We start from the raw sequence: 17,141 nt of genomic DNA, 5'->3' as shown, positions 1-17,141 counted from the left end.
AAGGACAATAATAGCACCCACCTCACAGGATTGTTGTGAGGATTAAGGGATTAATCCATGTAAAGAGCTTAGAAGAGTGGTTAGCACATAGCAAGCACTTGATGAAATTAACCATTATTCTTTGGGAACAAAAATCAGTGTTCCAGAGTGTGGCAGGGATGGGGTAGGGGAAATATTTTAATCTTCTCAACCCAGGAGACAAAGTTCATCCAAAGATTTTTCTTTTTTAAGTGTATTTATTTATTATTTTATTTTTGAAAGAGAGAGAGAGAGAGACAGAGACAGAGCACAAGTGGGGGAGGGTCAGAGAGAGAGAGGGAGAACACAGAATCCAAAGAATCCAAAGCAGGCTCCAAGCTCTGAGCTGTCAGCACAGAGCCTGACATGGGGCTCAAACCCACAGACCATGAGATCATTACCTGAGCCAAAGTCAGACATCCAACTGACTGAGCCATCCAGGTGCCCCAGTTTATTTATTTATTTTGAGAGAGAGAGAGCACGTATGTGAGGATGGCAGAGAGAGAGAGAGACAGAGAGAGAGAGAGAGAGAGACAGAGAGAATCCCAAGCAGGCTCCACACTGTCAGCACAGAGCCCAGTGCGAGGCTTAATCTCATGAACCAGGAGATCACGATCTGAGCTGAAACCAAAAGTCTGACACTTAACCCACTGAGCTACCCAGGTGCCCCTCATCCACGATCAAAAAGAAAAGAATGCCTGGGACACGTCACTTCCTATTAGTGGGGAAACATTTTCAGAGTACGTTGTAGTGTGGTAGCAAAGGCCTAACTTTGCTCTAGGAGAATACAATATCTTGGGAAAAGATATTGAACCTGTGAGCTGGTTCTCAAGTCTATGTACTTTCCATTTTTCAAAGTATCTCGATGGTCTCCTAAGATTAAAAGAGTATCAGCATTCTAGCATTCTGAATCTATACCCAAGCGTGTCTGGTTGCTATTTCTATATTAAACACATGACTTGTACATTCGGAGGAAGGACACGTCTCTAAATTAAGGGCATCTAAATTTTTGTCTCTTTTTGTAATACCTATAAGGCCAATCACCACTTCATTTGCAGAACCTGCCTTGAATCTATTTGAAATCCATATATTAGGAAAATGCAACACTATATTAATCTTTGTGCTTCCATCCATTCTTCCATTCAATGAGCATTTATTAAGCATCTACTACATGCCAAGTTCTATGTCAGATGCTTTAAGGCTGTAAGGATGCAAGAGATCTAGGGCCCTATCTTGGGAAGACTGTAACCAGTACACAACCTACACGTGCTATATTCAGAATCAATAAAAGAAGAAGAAATAGAGAAGATACCGTAACATGTTCGCATCAGGATTAGCTAACTAGTTTGAAATTATAACATCAAATCCAATAACATTTCCAAATGTGAAGATGTTCTCTCGATTGAGAAGCTCAGAGGCCCATTCACTATTCACCTGGGGGAGTTTAGAGGCTTGGAGAGAATGGCAATCACACAAACCACATCCAGACAAACCGGACAAGGGTCCTCAGCTGAGAAAAGGAAAGACTTGTGTCTCCCTGAAGCAAGTGATTTCTCAGGTGGCAATGGGAAGCAAATCAAAGAATTCAAAAGTAGATTTGCATTCCCTTTCGTAAACACTATCATGACAAATTAGTGTAAACTCCACATGTACTTCTTTTTTTTTAATGTTTATTTGTGTTTGAGAGAGAGAGAGACAGAGACAGAGTGTGAGCGGGGGAGGGCCAGAGAGAGAGAGACACACACAGAATCCGAAGCAGGCTCTGGGCTCTGAGCTATCAGCACAGAGCCTGACGTGGGGCTCGAACCCACAAGATGTGAGATCATGACCAGAGCCGAAGTTGGAGGCTTAACCAACTGAGCCACCCAGGCACCGCCATGTGTACTTCTTGTACCAAGAAAATGCACGGCTTTCATGAAACCAAAAAGAGCACCCCGGTTGTTCAGAGAAAAGGAATTGTTGTCACATAAAGCCTATTGCCTAGCAACAAAACAGCACACCTTTCTTCCAGCCATGGACACACACAGCCTCGCCCTCTTGCCTGCTCATTCCTCCTGACTGACAAATACAGGGCTCTTTTGATAGGATCTGGGGTTGGGAGAACTGAGTTTTAAGGTTCTGGCTTAAAAACACCAATCAGTATGAAGTTTTGAAAATAGCTAAGAATTTAATCATGCAGTCAGAGCCTCTGAAAAAGCCACAATACAATAAAACAAGAGGACCATTGGGCTGAGTTCCTTTTCTGTTTTGTTTTGTTTTGTTTTGTTTTCCATACTGACAGTTTCCCAGGAGAGTCACTCTTCTCCCCGTAGCCACAGGCACCAAAGTCCTTCTCTGACTTTCATGCTTAGAGTGAAAATGGAGGCTTGCAACCCAGCACTTCTCTTCAGACCTTAAATCCATTGGTGAAAACCCATGCCCATCAATGCCAGCTTTATTTCATTGCCAAATGCTAAGTCACAATGAGCAACTTACCTCCTTTCATACGTAGTGTATAACAGAACCATTGGACAGAATGTTTGGAAGCAAGTTGTTAACCAACATTCTATAGAACAGAGTGTATTCAGTGATGACTCACAGATAAATTACTTCACCCTCACGGACCTCAAACTGGGTGTGCCATTTGCTGTAGATTGACTCAACGCTTAACCCTTCCAGGTATGGAGAAATCCCACTTGCCTTCTTTCCCCCACGATACCTCAAGTGCCTCTGAGTGGTGGCAGACACTGCTGGGTAGGAACAATAGCTGTTCACAAGGGCTATCTCATCACAGAGCACGATTACTTGTTTCTCAATACATGTTTCAGCTATCAGTGGGGCATTGATTGTGGGAAAATGCAAATTCCAGCAGTTCAGCAATTAGATGCAAAAAACAGGAGTAAAGCATCTCTAGCAATGTAAGCGGTTTTACATTCAAGAAAAGCTCAATATTCTCCAACATGTTACCCCATCCCACTTGTTATCTGTTCTGAAAGACATTTAACATGTCTTTTTCCCATCAGCATCCAAGGTCTTCAAGGTCTTCAACTTTTTTTTTTAAGTTTATCTATTTGTTTGAGAGAGACCGACATGGTGTGAGTGGGGGATGGGCAGAGAGCGAGAGGGAGCAAGAGAGAGAATCCCATGTAGGCTCCTTGCTGTCAGCACAGCACCTGATGCGGGGCTCGAACCCACAAACCATGAGATCATGGACCGTGAGATCATGACCTGAGCCAAAACCAAGAGTCTGACACTCAGACCACTGAACCATCCAGGCACCCCAACAGACATTTATTAAATGAGCCACCCAGGCACCCCAGGTCTTCAACATCTGATGCCAACTGATGACCTGAGTAGGAGGGAGAGGTCTGTATATCTCACTCAGGTTATGCTCCTTCTTTTTGTAAATGTTCTCTTGTGTAAAAAAAAAACCAAGGACACCACTGTGGCATTAATACGAATACATGCAGCTTTAGTCATGAAAGACATACTCCCCCAATTTCTTTGTGATTTTATGACTTGTCATTTTCTTCCAATCTTCTTTCCTCTGCTTAAGATCAGTAATAATAGGAGTCTAATGACTTGTGATAATAGCAAAGGCAAAATATTTAATCCCAGCCCTGAAATGTTGGTATAGTCTTAAGACTGTTCATGGAGGGCTGATGATTTCTGCAAGAACTAAGAATGATCTAGAGTCACAAGCTGACCCAAAAGGCTAGGGGAGTACTTTTTTCTCTTTTTTTAAGATGTTAGTTTTTAGAGCAGTTTTAGGCTCACAGAAAAATTGAGGTGAATGCACAGAGAATTCCTATATACCCTTTGCCCACACATACACACAGCCTCCCCCGTTGTCAGCAACCCCCACCAGAATGGGACATTTGTTGCAGCGGATGAACCTACATGGGCACACTGTCATCATCCAAAGTCCATAGTTTACATCAGGGTTCACTCTTGGTGTTGTACATTTTATGGGTTCGGATAAATGTATAATGACATGTATCCACCATTATAGTAGCATACAGAGCAGTCTCGCTGCTCTAAAAGTCCTCTGTGCTCTACTTATTCATCCCTCCCTCCCTCCAACCCCGGGCAACCACTAATCCTTTTACTGCCTCTATAGTTTTGCCTTTTCCAAAATGTCATATAGTTGGAATCATATAGTATGTAGCCTTTTCAGATTATCTTATTTCACTTAGTAATGTGCTTTAACATTTTCTCTACATCCTTTCATGGTTTGATGGCTGATTTATTTTTAGTGCTGTATAATATTCTATTGCCTCGTTGTACTAACCTTTATTCACCTACTGAAGGACATCTCGGTTGCTTCCACATTGTGCCAATTTTGAATAAACCTGCTATAAATGTTCATGTAATGGGCTTTGTGTAGACACGAGTTTACAGCTCATTGGGGTAAATATCAAGGAATATGATTGCTGAACCATATGGTAAAAGTATGTTTAGTTTTCTAAGAAACTGCCTAGCTGTCTTCCAAAGTAGTTGTACCATTTTGCGTACCCACCAGCAATGACTGAGAGTTCCTGTCGCTCCATAGCCTCACCAGCATTTGGTGTTGTCAATGTTTTGGATTTTGGCCATTCTAACAGGAGTGTAGTGGTCCTCATTTTTATTTTAATCTGCTGCGTTTTCCTGATGACAGAGGATGTGCAGTATCTTTTCACATGCTTATATCTTCTTTGTGAGATGTCTGTGAAGGTTTTGGCCGATGTTTCAGTCAGGTTGTTTATTTTCTTATTAATGAGGGAAAGTAGTTGTAAGGGGTAATTCACTCTCTTCATCAGCTAAACACCCAGATGTCTCAGCTGTGCCTGTAAACTCTATGGTGCAGTGAAGCTCTACCTCCTTCCAGAATGGTCCTCAGGTTGGCACAAAGTGCTCAGAGGCTAAGGGCACAGTCTTGGAGACCCCAGACTCTGTACCCTTCCTACTGGATAACCTCAGGCAAGTTACTTGATCTCTTTTATGCTCAGGTTTCTTCTGCATACAAATTAAGATCATAATAGTCCTCATGTCTAGGGGTTTGTACAGATTAAATAAGATAACATTGACAGCACTCCAGCATAGTGCCTGACACACCAGGTAAGCACTCAGGAAACACTACTTGTTATTAATAAGAAGTGAATCATGGGAAGGAGTTATCAAGTGAAACTGGGTCTTGAGAATCCCCGTTGGCCGGTTTGGTTTGTGTGTCGGTTGCTAGAAACACCATAACAAAATCCACAGATGAGGTGGCTTCCATAACAGAAATTTATTTTCTCACCATCCTGGAGGATAGAAGCCCCAAATCAAAGTGTCAACAGTGCTGGCTTCTCCTGAGGCCTCTCTCGTCGGCTTGCAGATGGCCTCCTTCTCCCCATGTCTTCCTTGGTCTTCCTTCCGTGCGTGTCTGTGTCCAAATTTCCTCTTCTTGTAAGGACACCAGTCATGCTGGATTAGGTCCACACTAATGACTTCATTTTAACTTATTTACCTCTTTAAAGACCCTATCTCCAAATACAATCACATTCAGATGTCCTGAGGGTTAGGACTTTAGTATACGAATTTGAGGTGGAGGGGCACAATTCAACAGATAACGGTTTGGAAAATCTATCTGCTTTGGTCGGGCTTTTTCAAGAAAATGGCATAAGCTTTGAAGGGACCAGGAAAAGGCAATCTCCCTGCTCTGCTCTACCGAGTCTGAAGTCTGCTTTCTGGAGCCTGGCACACGAAGGAGTCAGCACTATTAAATGGAACAAGCAAAAGGTGCCTTGATAAATGGAGTCCTCTAGAACACAGGCCAGCTACCAAATCCCACAGCCCCATGTGTTATCAGTTGAGTTGCATTACCCCAAATGTGACCTTATTTGGAGGTAGGGTCCTTATAAAGGTAACCAAGTTTAAAATGAGGTGTTTAGGGTGGTCTCTAATCCAATATAACTGTGTTGTAAAAGGGGGCAATTTGGACCCAGAGACACACGCAAAGGAAGATGGTGTAAAGACACATTTACAAGCCATGAGGGAGGCCTAGAACAGGTCCTTCCTTCAGCCCTCAGAAGGAACCAATTCCACTGACACCTTAAGCTAAGACTTCTAGCCTCCAGAATTGTGGGAAAATAAATGTCCGTTGGGGCGCCTGGGTGGTTCCGTGGTTGAGTGTCGGACTCTTGATTTCAGTTCGGGTCAAGCCCCCAGGGTCGTGGGATCAAGCCCCACATCAGGCTCTGTGCTGAGCGTGGAGCCTGCTTAAGATTCTCTCTCTCCCTTTCTCTCTCCCCTCCCCGCCCCCTGCCCTCCTCCACTCCCGCTCTCTCTCAAAACAAATAACATTAAAAAATAAATAAATAAATAAATAAATGTCTGTCACTTAAGCAGGTAGTTTGTCACAGTAGCCCTAGCAAGCTATCGTGCCATGCTTCCTTTCTGTACCTGACAGCTATATGTTGATGGTATTTAGGCCTTAAGATACAATGATGAATAATTTACATTTCCTGTCCTTAAGAAGCTCAAAGGCTTTGGAGGGGTAACAATTACATTAAAAAATCATTTGGGTTGGGGTGCCTGGCTGGCTCAGTCCATAGAGCACGTGACTCTTGATCACAGGGTCATGAGTTCAAGCTCCACACTGGGTGTGGAGCCTACTTTAAAAATCAGACAATCAGGGGTACTTGACTGGCTCAGTTGGTAGAGCCTGTGACTGACTCTTGATCTCAGCATTGTGAGGGATTATGAGTATGAGCCCCATGTTGGGGGTAGAGTTTACTTTAAAAAAAAAAAAACTTAAAAACACCATCTAGGTTCAGTGTGGCTGGTGTTCCATTTCCTTGTTGGTCAGGAAATAGGTTTTCAGGTTTATTTTAATTTGGTGTCAGAACCCTGACTCTGGCTAAGGAGGAGTCGTTCTCTGTGGGGTGAGGGGCAACATTAGACCTCCTTTAGCATCCTGCCAACTGCCCTCCTCACCTAACTCCCCATCCAGTCTAGCCACCCTCCAATCCTTCCGGCACACAGGATCAGAGTCTTTGGGAAGACAAATCAGGTCTTACCACAGCTCGAACCATCTCACTCCTCTCTGGCTTAAAGCATTTCAGTGATTTCCCGTTTTCCAAACATGAGCATACCCCCCTAAAATGGCGTATACGCTGGCATGGCCTCCTAGGTCAGCTATGCTGACCTTACTCCCCCACAAGAACCTGGGTTTGCTGCTCCTTCTGCCTGAACCCCCCTTCCCTCCTCTCTTGACCTGGTCAATCTACCTCCCTCCAGATCTTGTTCATTCATCCATCATCGCTCCTAGAGAACTTTCCTTGAATACCCAACTTAGGGCAAATCTCACATGGTCCTCTCCAGCACCGGGTACATCTACCTCCTTATCATAGTTGAGATCTTTTAATTTATTGGTGCAGTTTTAAGCGCTATGAAAGCATGTCTATATCCATTCACTATAATATCTTCGGCGCTTGGGTACATGATTGGGGCTCAATAAATATTGTCTGAATGAATCAATGAATAAGTGAGTGAGTGGGTCAGTACTGACCCCTAGAATTTCCAATTTGGGAAGCAAGCTATCGTATTTGAAAAATAGTAAAGTATTAGTGAATATGAACACAGTACAGATTTGAGCATCATTGTAGAAACACACTTTTTGCAAAGTTGGTTAGTATTAAAAAGCTCCTTATCTCTGGAAATCAGCTTCCTCCTATGGCTTTGAGTACATTTTCTGAATATTTACTTAATTGTCTATTCGCTAAAAAAATCTCTCACACATGTTTAGAGAGATTTTAAGTAATTCTAATCCCCTCATTTTTAAACAGTCAGACACCAGGCACCAAGTTAATCGATTTCATTGCCAGACTGAGAATTCTCCAAGCCTTCTGAATTTAATTTAAACTGATTGCATACTGAATGAGTTTGAAGGACTGTAAAGCAAAAGTGCATCTGCTCCAGAACTGATCTACCAAATGTTCATTGGGTTGTGCTGGTGCGAAGAGCATTCTGCGTCTGGCGGCCCAGCCCCGGAGGACGTGGTGATCTACTGTGCGCACACGGGTATGAACGAGAGTCACCGTGCAGCAACGTAAGTGCTACCCAAGGAGGGTTCAAGATGCTATCAACCTCTCACAGCAAATGGAAAATGTAAGACTTAACACAATCACCCCAACCCTCTACATTTTAATGAGAATCACGATTGGAGAAGGAAACACCCTGAAAAAAACCAAGATTGAATTACAGTTTACCTAACAGCAGAACAAATAGTTGGGCATTCGTCTTTCCTCACCTTTAGAAAACGTGAGCTAACTGCTTCCTTTGTCAGCTTGCCTGAGAATGCCCCTTCCACTCTTGTCATTTCTTTGTATTTCCCTCCCTTCCTCCCTTGGCCAGGGCCTTTCTCCCGGGATGTAATTATGTTTTTACTTTGTAGTTGGTCTTTGGCCACTGAGTTCCCTCAGGAGAGGAACTCATATTCCCTAAATCACCTGACTTTTCAGTATATCCTCCTTGATTCCTGGCTTTCTTAAAAATACAAATAAACCAATTCCCTATTAAAATACTTAAGAACTTGGAGTGGACAGGGAATTCAGAATCCTAAAATACAGGTTCAACCTTTCAGCTATTTTGGAGTATTTATAATGCAGCTCTCTAAACAACATGGAAATTGGGATGGAAATCAAAACTGTTAGCCCATTCAAGGCAGACTTTCTAACTGTGAGATCATGACCTGAGCCGAAGTCAGACACTTAACCGGCTGAGCCACCCAGGCGCCCCTATAAGCATAATTTATTACTACCTACTTCTCTTCTGACCCCATTGGACAAAATGGCTCAGGTTAGTCAAAATGTTTTCCTCTGATATATTTTTAAACTGTCAGGTCCAATTAAGTTCTCGGTATATTAGCAAGTAAAGCTATTTTATGGTATCTGCTTTCTTTCTTTCTTTTTAAAGTTTATTTATTTATTTTTGAGTGGCAGGGAGGGGCAGAAAGAGAGGGGGAGAGAGAGTCCTAAACAAGCTCCTTGCTGTCAGTGCAGAGACTGACTCTGGGCTCAATCCCATGAACTGTGAGATCATGACCTGAGCCAAAGTCAGATGTTCAACCAACTGTGCCACCCAGGCACCCCTTCCTTCCTTCCTTCCTTCCTTCCTTCCTTCCTTCCTTCCTTCCTTCCTTCTTATTTTTGTTTTTTAGTAGGCTTCACACCCAGCATGGAGTCCAGCTTGGGGCTTGAGCTCATGACCATGAGCTCAAGACCTGAGCTGAGATCAAAAGTCAGATGCTTAACCAACTAAGCCACCCAGGTGGCTCATTCATTCACCCACTGCATTCAGAATTTATAGAAAGTAGAGTTTCTTGTTATGTAATTAGCTAACAAGAGATGTCCCTTCCTGAGAGGAGAGGTGGCTATGCAGGTGGCCTGCTAGTGGACAGTAGTCTCTTTTGCTCTCTAGGTCACTGTTTGTTTGGACCCCAGCAATTGACTCCAGAGCTAATCAGATAGGGAGAATGATATGATAAGCCAAAGTCACTCACTCATGCATTCGTTCATTCAACTGATGTTTATAGTTGGTGCCAGGCACTGTCCTTGACCTTGGGGAAACAGCAGAGCACACCGCAGGCCAAGTGCCTGCCTTCATGGAGTTTACATTCTCGCAAGTGAAACAGACCATAAATATATAAACAAGTAATGATGTACTTTTATGTCCAGTAACATTAAGTGGGACGAAGAAATTAAGGCAGATGAAGGGGTCAGAGCTGATGACAGGTGATATGAGGGACCTATTACTGACATATCCCAGTTTTGAATTAAAAAGAGGCCTGCAGAAATGCTCTGTATGTCTTGATGTTTCAGGGGCTGTTTGATACTCCAAATTCACATCCAGGTTACGGTCAGTCACAAGGATCTACAATTAGCTGAATTGTAAAGGTACACCCCTCTGAGTGTCGCTTGTGAGTGACAGAAAACCCAACTCAAACAGGTGTGGGAAAGAAAAGAGAATCTCTTAGTTTGCTTAACTGAAAACTTCAGGGGGGTTGGCCAAGCTGGACCCAGGAGTTCAAATAATGTCATTTGGACCCCAACCTCTCTTCTCTTGGGTATGCTTTCTTCCATTTTTACTTCATTTTCAGCAGGGTCGAGCAGATATCTGAATAGCTGAAGTCCATCTCTGTCTCCCAAGAGTTAAATCGACAAACAAAAAATGGAATTGAGTCCCACTGAAAGAATTGAAGATCTCTGCTGAAACCAGTCACTGTGGACAGGGGGATTCCACCTCCTCACTGGCCATTCTGAGACACGTGTCCAAACTCAGAGCTAGGGTTCAAGGCAGCTCAGCAAACCACATGGGCCAATGATGGAACAAGGCAAGCGCTGGTTCTGTTACTGGAAGAACGGGGAAAGGATGCTGGGGAACTGAAATCAAGAAATGTCCATGATCGCATATAGAAACTCTACTCTTTTACATCCTCTCCAACACCAATTTCGTTACTGATGTCACAAATAACATCTTTTTATATTTTGTATCCATTAACATGGGGGTATAGTTTGTATTTTGGGCTTTTATCCTTTGAATCCTACACCAAAATTAAAAGTGATTTATACACCTCCATTCCAATATTACGGGATTATGTATTTGTCTATGTATTTACCTTTACCAGAGAACTTTATATTTTCATGTGCTTTGTGTTGCCATACAAGTCATTTTCTTAAGAGGAAAGTGTGTATACACCTACACACACACACACACACACAAATATATTTCTCATTTTGGCAAAGTCCTTGTCCTTCAGTTACCTCGGGGTTTATTATTGTTCTGTCTTATGGATTTTTTAAAAATAATTTATGATCTTTTCCTTTAAGCTTGAATAATTTTCAAGGTGCTTTCAGTCTCTTGTTGCTTTTCCAGAACCTTAGGTCACCCAAACCTAGTCTCTGAACTTAGCAGAGGTAAATAATCTCCTTGCCTTAGAAAAACTTAACCGCAAAGAGTCTCAAATAAATTGTTTTCTCCTCAGTGTGTTTCTCTCATTGATTGCACGGCTCAGAACCCCACCAAAATGTAACATCGTCTGAGATCCATGCATGGTGAGCATTTAGCGGGACCATGCCCAGTGTGGTCCTCTGCAGTGACATGTCCTGTTGCGGAAAACAGAGGTCCCAGAACCCTAGAGATTTTCTGCAGAGAAACTTTACAACATCACTTCCTGGAAAGATCCCTGGCTGGGATCTTTTAACGCACCTTGTGGAACTCAAGTGGGAAATCCAACTTTCTGAAAGTCTAAAGCAGTTGTGTTATTCAAACAATTAGGGATTTAAACAATTTGAGCTATTTTTAGTTTGTGCAGACCACAAAGTTGTAAATAACAAACGTAAAGGCTTCATGCTGGGCATATAATACGGTTTTCTAAAAGAAGTTGCCGTGTTCGTTACCACTGTGGGGTTAGAGGTATGGGAACCTGCCAACAGTGGTATGTTTCCTGGATGTCATACAAGCTACACCTGAAGTTTTAGGTACCTTTTACGGCAAATTAAGTGCTCTCCAATAGTCTCTGCATTAAAGTCTGTTCATATGGTTTGTTGGTGAAATTATTGGGCAGCTTTTGCTGATAATTATGAGGCTTCTGAACTTAGAATCCACTTTGACAACATTCTGCTGAGACTGCATAGGTCCCTAGACACGCCAATTGCATGCCCTGTATTGCAGAGTTTCCTTCCCTGGGTAAATGCAAATGTGATCAATAAATACAGAACCGGAATGGAAACTGAATGTGGTAATCTACATACCAACTGGGATCCAGGCCATACTTTTTAGAGCTTGCTTTTCTACCTGTGGATCACCTGCTTACCACAGTTTTCTCCCTTCTCTTTATCTGACCCTGATCTCTCTCGCATTAGAAAAAAAAGACACCAGGCATTCTTCTTATCGCCCCAAAGAATGTGAGCTCTTTATTCTTTGACCTCACCACACGTTGTAACTTTCGCGGAAGTTCCTTAGATCTGCGCAGTGTTCCAGTTATCTATGCACATCGTATCCTTGCCCTCACTGGCTAGACTGAAGGATGTAAATTTAATCATGAAACTTCCCACGTTTGCAGCGTGTGTCGGTGTTGTGCAGTGCATATGTTGTCTGGTGCAATGATGTCCGACTCTTTTTTTTTTTTTTAATTTTTTAATATTTTACTTATTTCTGAGAGAGAGAGCTCGCACAAGCAGGGGAGGGGCAGAGAGAGAGGGAGACAGAAGATCAGAAGCAGGCTCCATGCTGACAGCTCAGTGAGCCCAATGTGGGGTTTGAGCTCAGGGACCGTGAGATCATGACCTGAGTGGAAGCTGGATGCTTAACCGACTGAACCACACAGGCACCACCTTTTTTTTTTTTTTTTAAGTTTATTTATTTATTTTTGAGAGGTGGGGAGGGGCAGAGAGAGGGAGAGAAAGAATCCCAAGCAGGCTCAGCAGTGTCAGCACAGAGCCCAACGCAGGGCTCGATGTCATGAACCCTGAGATCATGACCTGAGCCGAAATCAAGAGTCGGACCCTCAACCAACTGAGCTGCCCAGGCACCCCTAATAATGTCTGACTCTTAAATGTGTGGTTCCTGGATGAAACTCCATCATTATCTTCTTTCCTGAAAATGTGCTTCCCACTTTGGTACATCTCCTTGAAACAATTTTTCAAGAAATTTCAAGGAGTTGGTGATTAGTCTACAGTGGAAATATTTGTCTAGTATGGAGTCTAGGGAGGCCAGACGCAAGGTCAGCATTTTTCCTGAGGAAAAGGAACCCCCTTGAAACAGAAGCATACAATCTTGGGTGTTCATGAAATAGAGAAAGAATGAGGGATGCCAAGTTTCATCCTATGGCAGATGGATGTTGAGCCTCAGACATATTTTCTTCTTTCTAAGAGTAATTAATGGATTTTTCACTTCTGGTTGTGAAAATGAAAATAAAAACAAAGCAAAGCTGTGATGGTCCTCTGCAAATTTGGATACGCTCTGGAAATGTCCTTTCAAGGGTTGGCAACCTCAGGACATAAACAGCTGGCATTTGAATCATGTTCTTATTTGATAGGGCAGATTTTACCAGCCCCACCTGATACAAGAGAAGACTGCAATCATGGAGGTCACCCCAGCTACTCCAATGTAGAGTTTTCTTTCAGCCCCAAGTCTCTGATTCCCTCTCCTGTGCTATGCCCACTACCCACCCTCATCCTGTAGAAGAATCTGATTCTTCACAGAAATCATGGAGGGTCCCAGAGCAGGAGGTCAAGCTCTGGTTGCTTGCTTTTCATTCCAGCCTGAATGTCTCTTTCAGGACGATGCTGGGCCCCTCTGGTCCCTGTCTTCCAGGCCCCCATTCCCCAGAACATGTGCGCACGTGCGCACACACACACACACGCACACACACGCACACCAGCTAGAGAACAAAAAACAGGGTGTAGGGTCCTGCCTGCTCCTCCTTCCCATTCTCACAGAGCCAGCCAGGATTCCCCGCTGTGAGGACGGGAGCCAGAGTCTCCTGCCATCCAAGCAGGGACAGGCAGTGGCCACCATGTCACCTCAGCAATTCCCACGATGCCAGGGGACGGCCTAGAGTCTCCAGGGCTTGCTGGCCACTGCCTCTCCCTCCCTCTGGAGAAGCTCATCAGTTCAGGTATTCTGCAGGCCTGCCAATTTAGTAAATATTTATTAGAGACAGTGACTCACATTTATTTATTGAGTCTCTACCCTGTTCAACACACAGCAGTACTACCTACTAATTAAAATTTGCCGGGCGCTCACTGAGCACATGAACGGACATTAATATCACAATAGCTCTAGGTGTTGTGGTTATTTTACAGACGAGAAAAGACAAATGGCTTAAGGATCTTGCTCAGGTTTTACAAGAGGGTGAGTGACAAACCCAGGGCTGTTTCTCTCCACAACTACCCGGCTGTAGGCAAGGAGCTGAGGATATAGAAGATGGCGGCCTAGATACCATTGTCATACCAGGCGTGATGGGTTGAATTGCATCCTCCAAAAAGACATGTTGAAGTCCTGCTCCCCCATACCTCAGAATATGAGCTTATTTGGAAGTGGGGTAATTACAGATTAATTAGTTACAGTAAGATGAGGTCAGATTGAAGCAGGGTGAACCCTTAATCCAATATGACTGGGTTCTTATAGGAAGAAAAGAGACACGGAAAGAAGGGGGCCATGTGATGACTAGGCAGAGACTGGATAATGTGGCCACAAGCCAAGGAATGCCCAGGGCTACTGAAAGCCAGAAGAATGGGGAAATCACTGGGAGGTGGTTTCTGAGGGAGCACGGCCCTGCTGACATCATGATTTCAGCCTCCTGGCCTCCAGAACCGTGGGACAATAAATTTCTGTTGTTTTAAGCCACGAAGCATGTGATGCTCTATTATGGCAGCCCCAGGAAGCTAATAAACCATGTTAAATGAAGAGTGTTTTAATAGGGGTATGCAGCAAGTAATATAAGACTGAGTCTGTTGGGGCACCTGGGTGGCTCAGTCGGTTAAACATCCGACTCTTGATTTTGGCTCAGGTCACGATCTCACGGTTCATGGGATTGAGCCCAGCGTCAGGCTCTGAGCTGACAGCACAGAGCCTGCTTGGGATTCTCTCTCCCTCTCTCTCTGCCCCTCCCCTGCTTGTGCACTCTCTCTCTCTCTCAAAATAAATAAACATTAAAAAAAAAAAAAGACCTAGTCTGTTATGTAAGAAAACAGAGTGGGAAGGCCTGAAAAGAGAAAAAAAGCATGCTCGTTTGCACTTAGTCTTTTTTTTTTAATGATTTAAATATTTTTCTAATATTTATTTTTGAGAGAGAGTGAGCACAGGGGAGGCACAGAGAGAGAGAGAGAGAGAGAGAGAGAGGGAGACATAGAATCGAAAAGCAGGCTTTGTGCTGACAGCAGAGAGCCTGATGTGGGGCTCATGCTCACAAACTGTGAGATCATGACCTGAGCTGAAGTTGGCTGCTTAACCAACTGAGCCACCCCAGCACCCCGTACTTGCTCCTGAAGGGTAAGTAGGCTTCAGGAAGTGAATAGATGGGGCAGAGCGCTGAGCACCACAGCCAGGCCACGGAAAGGCACAAGCCCAGGCACAGAGGAGGCGGCCTCTGACCCGCCTGGAAGGGGAGAAGGCCTGTGTCAGTGCAGTAAGGGGGTGGGGAGTGGTTGTCAGGCTGTTGTCCCCAGCCTTGTCTGGCACCCCTTCCTCAATGAGGGGTCCAAGTTGTCTCCTCTGGGCCCAGGACCCATCTTGCCCTGAAGCAGCTTTACTCTGCGGGACACAACACCAAGCTAGCCAAGGTCTGCCCCCTTTCCTGCTTGTTTTTATGACACCTTCAGGTTCCCCAGTCTCCTTGTGCTGCTCAGTCTAGTAACCAGGTTACTCCATTCATTTGCAGGTCCCCTCCCTGGGAATCGAGTCCTTCCTCTGTTGCCTGGGCCCTGGACCTTCCCGGAGCCTGGTGACTCCTTCCAGGACCTTCTACCCATGATCACGCCCACTGAGCTGCCTGGTTGTGCCCTCTGCCCAGCTGGGCCAGCCTGTCTGGCCCCACAGATGGCCTGGTTCCAAGTCCCAGTTCCTCGCAGCCACTCCAGCAGACCCTGCCTTGAGCTAGAGCCCTGAAGGTTTGCGAGCAGGAGTGTGACATGATCCAAACCATAGCTCCAGCTGCCGTGTCAATGTTGCGCTGAAAAATGGATCATGTGGAAGCTGTATCTGGCAGGAACAGGGTGCTTAATGAGTATTTGTTGGCTCACCTAACAGATTAAAAGGCAACAACATGAAGATTGTTGTGATTGTCCAGGGCAGAGGTACTGAGCACCTCAATGTGGCCTTGTTTCATTTCATTTTATTTTATTTTTGTAAAAGTTTATTTATTTACTTTTGAAAGAGAGAGAAAGAGAGGGAGGGAGAGAGTGGGGTAGGGGTAGAGAGAGAGAGAGAAAGAGAGAGAGAATCCCAAGCAGGCTCCATGCTGCCAGTACAGAGCCTGACTCGGGGCTCAAACCCACGAACTGTGAGATTGTGACCTGAGCTGAAATCAAGAGATGCTTAACCGACTGAGTCCCTCAGGCACCCTGGCTTTGTCCCATTTTAGAGACAGATGACAGCAGGACAAGGGACTAGGGGCCTTGGGCTCTATGATGTAGAGGGGAGAGTGAGGGCTTTGCTGTTCAATCGTCTGGCTCCAGTCCTGGCTCTGCTGCCGTGGGGAAGTGACTTCGCCCCTGGGCCTCAGTTTCCTCTCATGGCACATGTCATGTGAACACCCACCTGTCAGAAGGACTGGAAGAGTGAGTGTGGAGCTTGTGACTGTTGACGTATGTGGTGGTCTCTGCCGTGGGAAACGGGTCAAGGGGTGGTAGACCCTCACCCCAGCCTCTAATTGCTTGGAAGAAGAATCCAAAGAATAAGGCATCACCGAGGTTCTTAAGGGTCTGGGGCACCTGGAGAAGGGGGTTACCTGGCAGGCACGCAGACTCAGAAAATAAAACTAAGGCGGTTGAGAAAACATAGACCAATTACACACATGACTGGATCTGGGTGCAACAAGAGAATAAGAAGTAGAAGCCCAGGGGTGCCTGGGTGGCTCAGTCGGTTAGGCGTCTGACTTTGGCTCAGGTCATGATCTAGCGGTTTGTGGGTTTGAGCCCCGCGTCGGGCTCTGTGCTGACAGCTCAGAGCCTGGAGCCTGCTTTGGATTCTGTGTCTCCCTCTCTCTCTCTGCCCCTCCCCTGCTCATGCTCTGTCTCTCTCTCTCTCTGTGTCTCAAAGTTAAATAAGCATTAAAAAAAAAAAAAAAAAAAGTAGAAGCCCAAAGCCAGCCAGACTGCCCTGACGCACATCGTGGTGCCAAGTCCCAGAGTGTTCGGTCCACACAGACCCTTGGGGCTGGCAGACGGCTGGTGTGGACCGAGTGGCTCTAGCTGGGGGAGAGAAGGGCTGGATGCCAGGCTGAGAAAATAGATGCGGGAGTCAGGCCAGAAAAGAAGAGGTGGATATGAGTGGAATTGTCCAGATCCGTCCAGAGGGTGTGGATGGGCAGAAGATAAGGAGCTGAGAATGAGACAGATATTTACACCCAGTCTGACTGCCAAGCGGGCGCTGAGCCCCTCCAGGGGCGATGTGGCCCG

At 44.9% G+C, this 17,141-nt stretch overlaps 1 long non-coding RNA gene across 6 annotated transcripts; it reads left to right on the top strand.

Moving 5' to 3' along the window:
• Window positions 1-2,509: 2,509 nt before the first annotated feature.
• On the top strand, window positions 2,510-11,001 carry LOC102959840. 6 transcript variants are annotated; one of them, XR_006217381.1, is made up of 4 exons: window positions 2,510-2,676; window positions 7,806-8,127; window positions 9,840-9,914; window positions 10,118-11,001. It is a non-coding gene; the product is annotated as an uncharacterized LOC102959840 (long non-coding RNA). The 6 variants fall into 6 exon arrangements; XR_006217379.1 differs by having other exon boundaries at window positions 2,511-2,676; window positions 10,121-11,001; XR_006217378.1 differs by lacking the exon at window positions 9,840-9,914 and having other exon boundaries at window positions 2,527-2,676.
• The last annotated feature ends 6,140 nt before the right edge of the window (window positions 11,002-17,141 follow it).

Source organism: Panthera tigris, chromosome B2 (genome assembly GCF_018350195.1).
Source record: "Panthera tigris isolate Pti1 chromosome B2, P.tigris_Pti1_mat1.1, whole genome shotgun sequence".
Taxonomy (NCBI): Eukaryota; Metazoa; Chordata; class Mammalia; order Carnivora; family Felidae; genus Panthera; species Panthera tigris.
Note: the sequence above shows the minus strand (reverse complement) of the source record. Positions and strands in the feature narration are given on the sequence as shown.